General features: G+C 45.5%; 1 protein-coding gene across 2 annotated transcripts in view; it reads left to right on the forward strand.

Annotated features, from left to right (window-relative positions):
• camkk1a (calcium/calmodulin-dependent protein kinase kinase 1, alpha a) overlaps positions 1-13,369 on the forward strand; it is a 111,957-nt gene that overhangs the window by 9,221 nt on the left and 89,367 nt on the right. For both annotated transcript variants that reach the window (XM_055657831.1, XM_055657832.1), the window contains exon 2: positions 3,799-3,896. The gene's annotated coding sequence lies outside the window, so the exon portion shown is untranslated. The remainder of the gene's footprint in view (positions 1-3,798; positions 3,897-13,369) is intronic.

The raw sequence follows: 13,369 nt of genomic DNA on the forward strand, positions 1-13,369 counted from the left end.
ACAAATTGGGTAGTCTCAGCAACATGAGAACTTTAACGTCATGGCTGATCATGTCTTGGCTCCCTCTCCAATCTTCTACCTGTCCCCTTCACTGCCCAATAGTGCAAAATCTTTGTCTTGAAAATATTCAACTCATTAGCCTTTACATCTCCCTGATGTTAAAATGTTCCATTATCACCATCCCCCTTCTTACCTCTGTTTTATCTGGACAGCCCATTGAAGTAATGCACCCTAATGTTAGATCCCTGCACTGGACGAAACATTCTCTTAGCATCATCTCCGTCAGCTATATGCTGGGATAAAGTGGATGTGCAGAGGATGTTTCCAGTAGTGGGAGAGTCGAGGACCAGAGGGCACAGCCTCAGAATAAAAGGACGTACCTTTAGAATGGAGATGAGGAGGTATTTTGTTGGTCAGAGGGTGGTGAATCTGTGGAATTCATTGCCACAGACAATTGTGGAGGATGAGCCATTGGGTATTTTTAAAGTGGAGATTGATAGGTTATTGATTAGTAAGGGTGTCAAAGGTTATGGGAGAAGACTGGAAAATGGGGTTGAGAGGGAAAAATAGTTCAGCCATGATCGAATGGCAGTGCACACTCGATGGGTTGAATTGAGTGCACACTATTTCTGCTCCTATGTCTTATGGTCTTATAAGCTTATCCCTACTCTTCTAAATGGCCTCTTTCCCCCTGGAAATCAATCTTGTGAATCTTCTCTCAGCAGTCTAGAAACATAGAAACTAGGTGCAGGAGTAGGCCATTCGGCCCTTCGAGTCAGCACTGCCATTCAATATGATGATGGCTGATCATCCAAAATCAATACCCCGCTCCTGCTTTCTCCCCATATCCCTTGATTTCGTTAGCCCTAAGAGCTATATCCAACTCGCTCTTGAATACATACAGTCTACAATACCCTACCTTGACTTAAGGAGAGGAAAATTGTGTACAGTATCACAGACGTGGGGTTGCAGTGAAGTGTGTGTTGGGAGTGAAGCTTCCCTGTCTTTATCCACCCAGTGCAATTAATGCCAACTTTCTATTTGCCTTCCAAATTACGTGCTGCACTTCAGTATGTGAGTATCCTCAGATCCCTCTGCACACACAGCCTCTACTCCATTTAAACAATATTCTGCCTTTTTGATCAATATGATCCATGTATTTGCCCATATTCTATTTTATTCCATCTGTTCATTTTTTCCCACTTGTCTGTTCACTTTGTATTGTCAATCTGCTGACTGATTAGCACGCAGGAAAAAAGCTTTTCACTGGGTTCTCGTGGCAATAAACTAAATTGAACTGAACATTCGTCACCACCTCCCAATAGTACCTATTTATTTGTACTCTTTTTTTCCTCTCTTTTAACTATTTCTCTAAATACACCTATATATATCCCCCCCCCCCCATACCATGTTTAATAGTGTATGGCATTAATCTGAAAATCCACTCACCTCATTGTTTATCAAGGAGCACATTACTCGTGACAATAAACTAAACTAAACTCCCCTTCCCAGCATCCAGGGCCTCAAGCAATCCTGTTAGGTAAAGTAGCGATTCACCTGCACTCCCTCTACTCTAGTTACTCTTCACAATGTGGTCTCTTCTGCTTTTGAGAAAGCAAACACAGGCTGCGGGATGGTTATGCACCTGCGTAGCATTCCACATTGGCATTGTGGTGCTAACTGTTGCTTGCCACTATTCTCTCTTCCAATCTGTCCCATCTGTTTGTGAAATATTGTAATTTAAAAATGTACTGAATTGAAGCTTGAGGACTTGATCATCCGTATACATACATTGCAGTCTTTTGAGCTCAAATTGAATTCTGCAGCATAAGGCAACTCCTTCTCTGTCCATATCAGAATGGGCCATTTCTACTTTGTCATCCATCTGTAATGTTGCCATGTTTCTTCTTCGCCCTCCATTAGCAGAGCCTGACTCCATCTCTAACTGCCTCCATTAACCCACTGACCGTATGATCAAATTCATTATTTCAAGGGGTGTGGGCTCCGTCAGCTGAGTCAGCATTTAATTGTTCATCCCTGGTTCCTCTTCAGAAGGTGGTGGTGAACTGTCTTCTTGAACCACTGCAGTCCTTGAGGTGTGATTATACTCACAACACTGTTAGGGAGAGAGTTCCTGGATCTTGAACTATAAACGGTGAGGGAATGCACCATGTTTCCAAGTCAGGGTGGTCTGTGGCTTGGAGGGCAAATTCCAGGTGGTGGGGTTCCATGCTTTTGCTGGCCTTTGTCCTTGTGGATTTGGAAGATGCTGCCTAAGGAATCTGGGTGAGTTGCTGCACTGTATCCTGTAGGTGGTACAAACTACTATCGGTGGGTGGAGTGAATGAATAGTGATGGATGGGTTGCCTATCAGGCTGGCTGCGATGTCCTGTATGCTTCTGGGCTTCTTGTTGAAGTTGCACTCATCCAGGCAAACGGGGTGTATTCCATCACAATGCTGACTTGAGCCTTGTACATGGTAGAGCAGCTTTGGGGAGTGGAGGTGAGTTACTTGCTACAGGATTGCTAGTGTCTGACCTGCTCTTGTAGCCACATTGTTTAGAGGGCTACTCTACAACCTATCCCCATTGGCAAACCTGGCATCATCCTTTTACAGATACTCCCTTTTTTCATGTCCATCTCCCCCTCACCTTGTCTGTAACTTCAGCTGTTTTAATCTCTTACCCAGTTCAGGTGAAGCATCATTGACCTACAATGTTAACTCTTTTATTTCTCTCTCCACAGATGCTGCCCAATATTCTGCTTATTTCCAGCATTTTCTGTTTTTATTTCACATTTCCCGCACCTGCTGTTTTCTCTTTGGTTTTCGCTTATTTATCTCTTTGCAGGTTCCTTGTGTCCTTGTCCCGCCTGTCTTTGTATCATCAGCACATTAGCCCAATTTTGATCCCTTCAGCCAAGTTCTTAGTGTGGTCCGTGTATAGTTGAGGCCTCTGCATTGATTGATGTGGCATCACACTGGCTACAGTTTGCTAACCTGTAAATGGCTCTTCATCCCAAAGCTCTGTTTCTTGCTAGACAATTTTCTATCCGTGGTAATATATCCCCTTGCCATGGACACTTGCCAAGACATGCCTTTTGGAAATCCAAATACACTGCATCTACAGCTACCCCTAATCCATCCTACTCATTAGTTTAGTTTAGTTTATAGATACAGCGTGGAAAGAGGCTCTTTGGCCCACCGAGTCCGTGCCGACCAGCGATCACCGCACACTAACACTTTCCTACACACACTAGGGACAATTTACACTTGTACCAAGCTAATTAACCTACAAACATGTACGTCTTTGGAGTGTGGGAGGAAACCCAAAGAGGTCACTGGGAGAACGTGCAAACTTCATACAGACAGCACTCGTAGTCAGGATATAACCTGGGTCTCTGGCGCTGTAAGGCAGCAACTCTACCGCTACACCACGGTGCTGCCGTAAGGCAGGAGAGCTTTGTCAAAGAGCTCTAATGAGGTTCCCCACCTGATTTCCCTTCATAAAACTCACTGACTGTGTGTGATTGTATGGTGTCTCGCAATAACTCCATGATGATGGATTCTAACATTTTCTCAAAATGGATGTCAGGCTATTTGATGTTTAATTCCCTGCTTTTTGTCTCCTTCTGTTCCCAAATAGTGTCACTATATTTGCCAGTTTCCAGTCCCCTGGGACCTCTCCAGAATGAAACCACTGCTTGTGCCATCGATGTAACCATGACCTTTAAGATGCCAAATTGTAAATGATCAGGTCCAGAGAAGTTTTCAGCCTTTAATTTTTCTTTACAATTTAGTTCACAGGATGTGGCCAGCAGTGACAACATCAGTGACTGTTCCCAATCTCTAGTTATCCTTCAATTGGAGTCTGGAGTCACGTATATCAGAAGACCAGGTAAGGATGGCAGATTTATTTCCACCAAGCAGGTTTGTGGACTCAATGAGTTTTTAATGACAATCCACTAGCTTCAGGGGTACTGTTGCCAAGATTGACATTCTGTTAAATTGCAGACTTATTTAATTTAAAATTCCCTCAGTTGCTGTGTTGTCATTTAATATCTCTATGAGAGATATTTGATACATCAATGGATATTTTTTTAGGCAGAGATTGACAGATTTTCATTAGTAAGGATGTCGGGGGTTATAGCGAGAAGGCAGGAAAATGGGAAAGATAGATCAGCCATGATTGAATGGCAGAGTTGATGTGATGGGCCAATTGGCCTAATTCTGCTCCTATCACTTATGAACTTATGAACTCTTAATCTCCTTAGTTTGTTGAGCCCTTTTCATGAGTGATGGTTATATTAAAGTCCTCCCTGCTTATGGTTCCTGCAATCTATATTATTATTGGGATGCTCCCATTTAGTTTAGTTTTAGAGATACAATGTGGAAACAGGCCCTTTGGTCCACCTAGTCTGTGCTGCCCAGTGATCATCCATTCTACCCTACACTCTCGGGACAAATTACAGAAGCCAACTCAACTTTGCAAACTTAGCAGGCCAGGCTGCATCAGTGGAGAAAGAATCCGATGTGATAGAGCTGCAGACCCTTTCACATGAACCTTGATTCTGCCTGACATACCGAGTGTTTTCCAGCTTTGCCCGTCTTTATATCCACAGGATTGTCACACAACATTTGAATACTAGTCTAAAGAAGGGTTTTGACCTGAAACGTCACCTATTTCTTTTCTCCCGACCTGCCTCACCTGTTCAGTTACTCCAGCATGTTGTGTCTACCCTCTTATTTGAATACCAAGCATGACAGTAGATCCAAGAATAGAGATATGTTTTGTTAAATAGCCGTTGAGATCTACTAGTTAAGGATACATGTGCAGTGCAAGAAGCATCCTTAGCTAGGTGATGTATCGCAATCAAATGGACTTTCAGTTTGTCAGCATGTTTTTAAGTGTATGGGTAGATATTTCACCTTACCAAGGCTCCTTGGACAGCCCTCAAAAGCCTGTGATCTCTGCCGCTGAGAAGGTCGAGAGCAGCAGGTAGCAAGTACCCCTCCAACTCATGCATCAACCAGACGAGGGAATATATCACCAGTCCCTCCATCACTGCCAAATCCTGGAAATCCCTTGCTGTGAGACTACCATCACCAGAAGGACTGCAACAAGGACTGGCCACTCCCTCTTCTGCCCCATCGGGCAGAAGGTATAGAAGTGGGAAAATGCATACCTCCAGATTCAGGGACAGCTTTGTCCCAGCTATTATCAGGGAACTGCACCATCAACCAGAGAGCAGTCCTGAACTACTATCTATCTCATTGGAGACCCTTGGACTATCTTTGATTGGACTTTACTGACTTCATCTTGCACTACACATTATTCACTACATTTTGATCCAATTTCTGTTGTTAATTAATTGAAATGAGCCGTGCAAGCTGACAGGAAACGTTTCCCGCCTCCGGGCGAAATGCATGATCTAGTTTCCCAATGCACGCAAACACTTAAGAAAAGGGGTTTCTTTTGGTACATTTGTACCTCAAAAAATAGATGCAAAATGGTCAATGTTCTGGAACTCAGATGTCGCATGATATCTATGTCAAGGCTTTCTTTTGTTTTTGCCCGTCCTCGATACAGTGAAATGGTGGCAGTGAATTTGAACTTCCCCTTGAACCTTGGCATCCCTTGTGAAGGTGTTGACAGCGTTGGATGGGAATCCCAGATTATTGGCTCAGTGGTGATTACAAAACAGTGATTGTGCGAGACCGGGCAGGCAGCCTGGAGCCAGTGGACCATCAGCTGCATTTGGTCTTCTGGGTGGTAGAGTGATTTGATCAGGAGATGCGCTGTATCTGCCGTGTGTGTCGTAACCGGCACCGACTCATCCCCTTGGTCCATACACTTGTTGATTCAATGATCCGCCAGAGCCCAGCTTGTGAATGCGGACTCCATATGGCTGTTCACCAAAAGGTCTCAGCCTGGCATTCTCCAATGTGCCACATACACCTCTCTCTAGCCGCTGTTCCTCATCCCAGGTGACGTCCTGACCTGCCCCCATTGACCAACCATCCACTCTTGGGTCCAGTGCCCAGCAGAATATTGAAAGGGTGGGCAGGGGATGGTCACACCAGAGGGCATCACCAGTTCAATACACCTTTTAAAACACAGAATAAATTAATGCTCTATTGCCGATTCCAATTTGATAGATTCATGCAAAACAACCTAAATGCTGTACTGCAGTGCCCAGAGTCATATAGTCATAATCATGGAGTCATACAGTGTGAATAAAGGTATTTCATACCAACTTGCCCACACTGACCAACATGTCCCATCTACACTAGTCCCACCTGCCTGCGTTTGGCCCATATTCCCCTAAACCAGTCCAAATGTTTCTTAAACATTGCGATACTACCTGCTTCAACTACCTCCTCCAACAGCTCGTTCCATACACCCATCACCCTCTGTGTGAAAACGTTATCCCTCAGGTTCCTATTAAATCTTTTCCCCCTAACCTTAAACCTATGTCCTCTGGTTCTGGATTCCCCTACTCTGGGCCAGATCCAATCAATTCCTCTCATGATTTTGTACGTGCTTTGTTTATTTTTATTTCTTTAGTAAAAATCACAAATAGAAGGAGGTACGCCGTTAAATATTTGAAATCAATGTAAATTGTTGGGTCAATATCTTGCAATTCATAGTGAAACCTCAGGAGACCATTTTGTAGAAGCCAGCAAAGCAATTTGGAAGTGATCGTTAATGTCGAGTTGGACAGAGATAGAGAGAAACATACAAAGAGGCAGAGGGAGCGATGCAGTAACTGGGAGAGAAATAGAGGGACAAGGAGAGACAGAGAAGGACAGGCAGTGAGAACATTAGATAGATGGAGACGCAGAGGAACAGTGGGAGAGAGAGAAAGGGAGTGTGAGAGGATGAAGAGAGAAGCAGATGGAGGAAAAGGCAGGAGAAAGACAGAGAAGGATAGAAGCAGTAGAACTGCTACCTCATAGCTCCAGAGACCTGGGTTTGATCCTAACTACGGCTGCTGTCTGTGTGGAGTTTGCACGTTCTCCCTGTGACTGTATGGTTTTATTTTTCCAGATGCTCTAGTTTCCTCCTACATCCCAAAGACATGACGGGTGGTAGGTTAATTGGCTTCTGTAAATTGCCCCTAGTATGTAGGATGCGAAACTGATGAAACGTACAAACTAGTGTACGGGTGATCAGTGGTCGGCGTGGGCTCAAGGGCCTGTTTCCACGCTGTATCTCGAAAATATCTAAACAGTAAAGATAGACCAAGGGAAAGTAACAGAGGGAGAGGCAGAGACACCCAAAGTGTAGATAGACAACGAAGATAGACCCACTGAAAGCGAGAGTGGGGGAAGCTTGACAGAGGGAACTGAAAGAGAGCAGTTGAAAATGGGTGTGAGTGCAGGAGAGAAACGCAGGATACGCTGATCTGATGTCATGAGCACTCTGAGGAAAGTTGTTGCTGTAACGTCTAGGAGATGAAAGGTGCAGCATTGCATGCAGCAGAAGGTTTATCACCTCTGGTGACTGTAGCTGAGGCTGCAGAGCACGGAGCTTCCTCTGCATGTTTGGTTGGGCTTGCGATCCATCCGTGGTAATGTGCTGCGATCCTGCAACTCTGCAGTTTCAGGAGGGAGGACATTAACCATGCAGTGGGTTGAGGAGAGAAATAAAGCTGTCTGAAGTGGCGCTAGTGAAGCGTTGCCCAGGTAAGAAGGAACATTGGCTCAAGGAGTATTTTACTCAGTAGAGCACAAATTAATCAGTGGTAAGGGGGGAATTATACCATGTGACAGGCCATGTGTTTGTCTTTAGGCCTCAACAAATGTATCAAGACCTAGTTTTTATACATCATGGTGGCACAGCGGTAGAGTTGCTACCTTATGGTGCTTCAGTGCCGGAGACCAGGGTTCGATCCTGATTACGGGTGCTGTCTGTACGGAGTTTGTATGTTCTCCCCTTGACCGTGTGGGTTTTCTTTGAGATCTTCGGTTTCCTCCCACACTCCAAAGACGTACAGGTCTGTAGGTTAATTGGCTTGGTATAAGTGTAAATTGTCCCTAGTGTGTGTAGGGTAGTGTTCATGTGCGGGGAGCGCTGGTCGGGGTGGGCCGAAGAGCCTGTTTCCACGCTGTATCTCGAAACTAAACTAAACAAGAACTATTAATTTATTAGCATGGCAGAACATTTAATCCCTTACATATATAAAATACTGCTGGCAATATTTAGATCACGCAGAACCTCTAGGCAGTGAAATGGGTTCATGTTTCAAACTGATCAATTTTCATCCTAACTGGGAAAAATTAGATCAATGTACATATTGAGTCTAAAGCTTCTGTAACAGACTGAATGTTCTAACCATTGTCACATCATTCTGAAGAAGGCACATCACGTGACTCTCCTGCCTAACTTGATCAGAGTGTCTTCATCCCTAAACACAGGCTGTAACATGGGCACATAAGCCTGGAGACGCTGTAATTTTGAACATAATATAAATTGCTGGCGGAACTCAGTGACTCAGGCAGCTTCTGTGCAGGGAAATGATGGACAATGTTTCTGGACAAGATCCATATTCAGACTGAAGAAGGGTCTCGACCCGAAACGTCATCTGTCTATTTCTCTTCTTGCATGCTGCCTGACCCGCTGAGTTCACTGTGATTCAAGAGTATCAAGAGTATATTTAATTGTCATTTGGACCCCTGGAGGTCCAAATGAAATGCCGTTTCTGCAGCCATACATTACACACAATAGACCCCAGACACAACATAATTACATTTTACATAAACATCCATCACATCATTGTGATGGAAGGCCAAATAAACTTATCTCTCCACTGCACTCTCTCCCCCCCGATGTCAGAGTCAAAGTCAAAGCCCCCGGCTGGCGATGGCGATTGTCCCGCGGCCATTAAAGCCACGCCGGGTGGTGCGAGGTCGCACACCGGGTCTTGATGTTGGAGCCCCCGGTGTGCGCTCGCAGAGTCCCGCATTCCAAGCCGCGCGGGGCAGTGGTGCTAAGCCCCGCTCCAGGAGCTCTTCGACCCCGCAACTCGGGCGGGAGAAGTCGCCGTTGCAGGAGCCCCGAAAAGCGGTCTCCCTCCAGGAATCCGCGGGCTCCCGGTGCCGCCGTCCGCAGACCCGCAGCAGCAGCCTCCGACTCAGCAGCAGCAGCGGCGGCAGCAGCAGCAGCAGCAGCGGCAGCGGCAACGCTCCTCCACCACTCCACCCGCTCCGGTCTCGGCCAGCTCCGCGACGGTGAGGTGAGTCGGCACCTGAGTCCCCGGCTTCTTCCTGTTGGAGGCCGCTCCTCGTTGCGGCCCCAACGACAGCTGAGACCCGACGAGAAAAGGTCGGGTCTCCAGTGCAGGGAGAGATTCTGTGCATGATTCTATGTCTTGCAGCATGGCACGGTGGTGCAGCTGGTAGAGCTGCTGCCTCACAGTATCAGAGACATGGGCTCAATCCTAGACGTTTGTTTATCTCCCTGTGACCGTGTTGGTTTACTCCAGTATGCTCCCATATTATGCTATCCCTGTGCTATCCACGTACCTGTCTAAATGTTTCTTAAATGTTGAGGTGGTCTCAACTACTTCCTCTGGCAGCTTGTTCCGTACACCCACCACCCTTTGTGTGAAAAGGTTATCCCGTCAGATTCCTATTAAATCTTTTTCCTTTCACCTTAAACCTATGTCCTTCGGTTCTCGATTCAACTACTCTGGGCAAGAGACTCTGTGCATCTACCCGATCTATTCCTCTCATGATTTGATTCACCTCTATAAGATCACGCCTCATCTTCCTGAGCTCCAGGGTATAGAGTCCCAACCTACTCAACCTCTCCGTGTAGCTCGGACCCTCTAGTCCTGGCAAAATCCTCGTAAATCTTCTCTGAACCCTGTATGCTCTAACTTGCCCACCAGTTTTCAAAAGCATAATTGTGTGAAGAATGATGTAATTTGATGTGTGCCGATCGTGTTGGAACTTAGCATTGGGTAGCCAAGTCACATCTCACTCCATGATGAATTTTTTTCCCATTTGCATTGGCAGAACCCTCTCGAAAATCATGTCACACAATAGAATTTAGCAACCTTGCAGTTGTGCCTCAATCACTCTTGACTCTGTTATTTCATTTGTGGTAGTGAAACCTAATCAGATGATAAAGAAGCATAAATTGTATAATTTGTATATATTGTCTTATGATTTGATACACCTCTATACGATCAACCCTCATCCCCCTGTGCTCCAAGGAATAGTCCCAGCCTATTCAACCTCTCCGTATAGCTCAGAACCTCTAGCCCTGGCAACATCCTTGTAAATCTTCTCTGTACCCTTTCCAGCTTGACAGCATCTTTTCTATAACATGGTGCCCAGAACTGATCACAATGCTCTAACTGTGGCCTCACCGATGTCTTATAAAACTGCAACATGACTTCCCAAAACATGACCTATTAAATTGGAGCTTCAGATGCCGCTCAGATGCTAGAGGGCGGTAGACCCAGAACCTTGTACAACGTCATCTGTGCAGGCAGCAAGGCCTTTCTAGGCCCCGGAAGCCAGTAGATCCCAGAGCAACATTATAAAGTGGAGGCAGACTGGAAGCAGTAGCTGAGGAGGGAAATGAAGAGGGAATTTAATACCTGATACATAAATGCCTCCTAACCAAAGAACATCTTTATTGACTGCCTGTTCACTGGAGATAGCTTTGAGTGGCAGCTGCACCAGCAGGAAGTGTGTGCCTGGGCAAGTTCCTTATTTTTGACCAAGCAACAGTTGTTTGAGAATTGAGGAAGTAAACTGCTGTTGTGACATAAATAAACGAATCATCTTGCATTCTGGAAGATTTTCATTTCTGTGGAGTACAAGTAATGTACGGCATACACTGGTAAACATTTCCCTCGCCTCAAACAGTCTGCATTCAGGTAGCAACTTCAACCATGCAGGTGGAATCGTGAAAACTGACAACCAGGAGACGCTTACGCAGGTAAAAATAGGGAGTATTTTAGAGGAGCATTTAAGGGTTTGAGAAGCATTTGAAGGAATATAGACCACCTGCCGCTTCAGGGAAGAACTAAAGACTCAGACAGCAGAAACCATTGCAGATTGATGTCCGTGGGGCCACAGTTGGAGGAACAGCCACCATGGAGGCCGACAGGGCTGAAGTAGCTCATATAGTGGAAGTTGACGGAGCATGGAGAAGGATTTGGATGCTTTAATAATTTTTAAACATTTTTAATTTTGAACCATTGCTGGAGGAAGGATGGGCGGGTTATGGTGCGGCAAATATGGGCATGGTGATTGAATGGGTCTGGTGTCGATTAGGATGTTGGCAGTAGAGTTTATCACATTCACGTGAGTGGTTTTAATTGCAATTAACTGGAATTGTGAATTTGGACAAATGTGGTGGATCATGGTTTTAATACGCTGAAATAGTTTCATAAGAAAAATGTACGTTGCTAGAGATTGGTCAACATGTACAAAGGCACATTGGACTTTGTCGTGCAGTGAATCAGTTGGTGTTTAGTTTGTGGGCCCTCCATCAGGAAACTGCACAATAGCTCATGATCAAGGCCTGGTGTAACATTGAATTTGTCCTTGTGCAGGGGCCTTTCTGCTGCACTGAAGCCTCCTGGAGGTACCTAGATCTGGGGCTCATGAGGGGAAGTGTACGGTGGGATCGCTGGTCGGCGCGGACTCAGTGGGCCAAATGGCCTGCTGTAGCTCTAAATTCTAAAGTTTAAAGTGATAACGCCAAATAGCTAATGTTGGTCAAGGGACAACTCGTGGCCGGGCACTGGGGACACTCACCAACATTTTCAGTCTCTTACCCAGCTGGAGATGCGATTGGTTTTCAGGTAGTATCTCCGGTCGCTCTGCGGCCTAAAATCTTGGAGCTGGAGGCTTCCTCAGAACTGACTTTGAGCCCCACCGCGGGGCGTGGACTTACCATCGGGCTGATCCCTTGCCTGGGGTCGCTCCAACCGTGGCCTCCGGATTTTACCATCAAGGGCATGCAGTCTCAGGAGAGACCGAGTCAGGCAGCTCCAACGATGCAGAGGTTCGACCAGCCCCGACCCGGGATCCGATCGCTGGCATGGGCGAAGCTGAGATTCCTCCTCGATGCAGGAGATGATCACCCTGATGCAGAGGGCTCGACGGCCAGCTATGGGAGTCAAGATCGTCTCATCAACGGAAGGCTCGAGGCCCCTGACCGCGGGAGAACAAAGAAGGGAAGAGATTAAACTTTTTTTTCGTCTTCCATTACCGTGAGGAATGTGGAGGAGTCACTGTGGTGGATGTTTATGTTAAAATGTATTTTGTGTGTTCTGCTTTTTATTTGTATGACTGACTTGGCAAATGAAATTCCTTGTATGTTGCAAAACATACTCGGCTAATAAAGTATTATTGTATTGTATTGTACTTGCCTGGTGTGAGAAGTCCTCTTACTTGTGCCCGAGGTTCTGAGTTTGACATTTAATCTGATGGGTAGCATCTCAGCGAGTGCAGAACTCTCACTTCTTTTCTTGAGGTCATGGCTTGAACCCATGACCTTTCAACTCTGAGCTTTTCTATTGTGCGTGACCTTTATTACACGGCAGGAGAGATGAAACATGCGGGGCACATGTTTCTTTCGCATGTTTGCAGGGCAGAAAGATCTCTCCTTTCCTCTGAGGAATGTGTTGCTTGCACTGATTAGAGAGGTGGTGTTTTATAATGACAATTTATTTATTATCTCTGGAAGCAGCTTGCCTGAAGAGGATTAGGTGTTAGTGAGAGGAGTTAATTTAGTGTGATGGATTAGCAAGCAAACAACTTGTTTTGATCGAGAAAAGGAGCAGAGCCACACCGATTCAGAATGCCTAAAACATGGATCTGGACGTCAGCTCAAGATTGTATTTAGTGTGGAATGGATTTGTAGTGAAGGTAGAGGGTTGTTATGGGAAAGATGAAGAAGATGATGGGGGAAAGAAGGTCAGACTGGCCAGTTCTGTGATGATAGGGTTAGCAGAATTTCCACTGGGTTGTCGACACAAGGAACTGCAGATGCTGGTTTACTAAAGAAGACCCAAAATGTTGGAGTAACAACTGAGTCAGGTGACATCACTGGAGAACATGGATAGGCAACATTTCAGATCAGGAACTTTTTTTTTGCCTTCCACCACAGTGAGAAATGTGGAGGAGTCACTGTGGTGGATGTTTATGTTCAAATGTGTTTTGTGTATCCTGTTGCTTTTTATTTGTATGACTGACATGGCGAATGAAATTCCTCGTATGTGGCAAAACATACTTGGCTAACAAAATATCATTGTGATTGTGATTGTGATTCTTCAAGTTGGGTTGTGCTTGGTTTCTGCCACACTTATTCACAAGTTCTTTATAAGTCTCCCAAATCAAGAC

This window comes from Leucoraja erinacea, chromosome 28 (genome assembly GCF_028641065.1).
Source record: "Leucoraja erinacea ecotype New England chromosome 28, Leri_hhj_1, whole genome shotgun sequence".
In the NCBI taxonomy this organism is placed as follows: Eukaryota; Metazoa; Chordata; class Chondrichthyes; order Rajiformes; family Rajidae; genus Leucoraja; species Leucoraja erinaceus.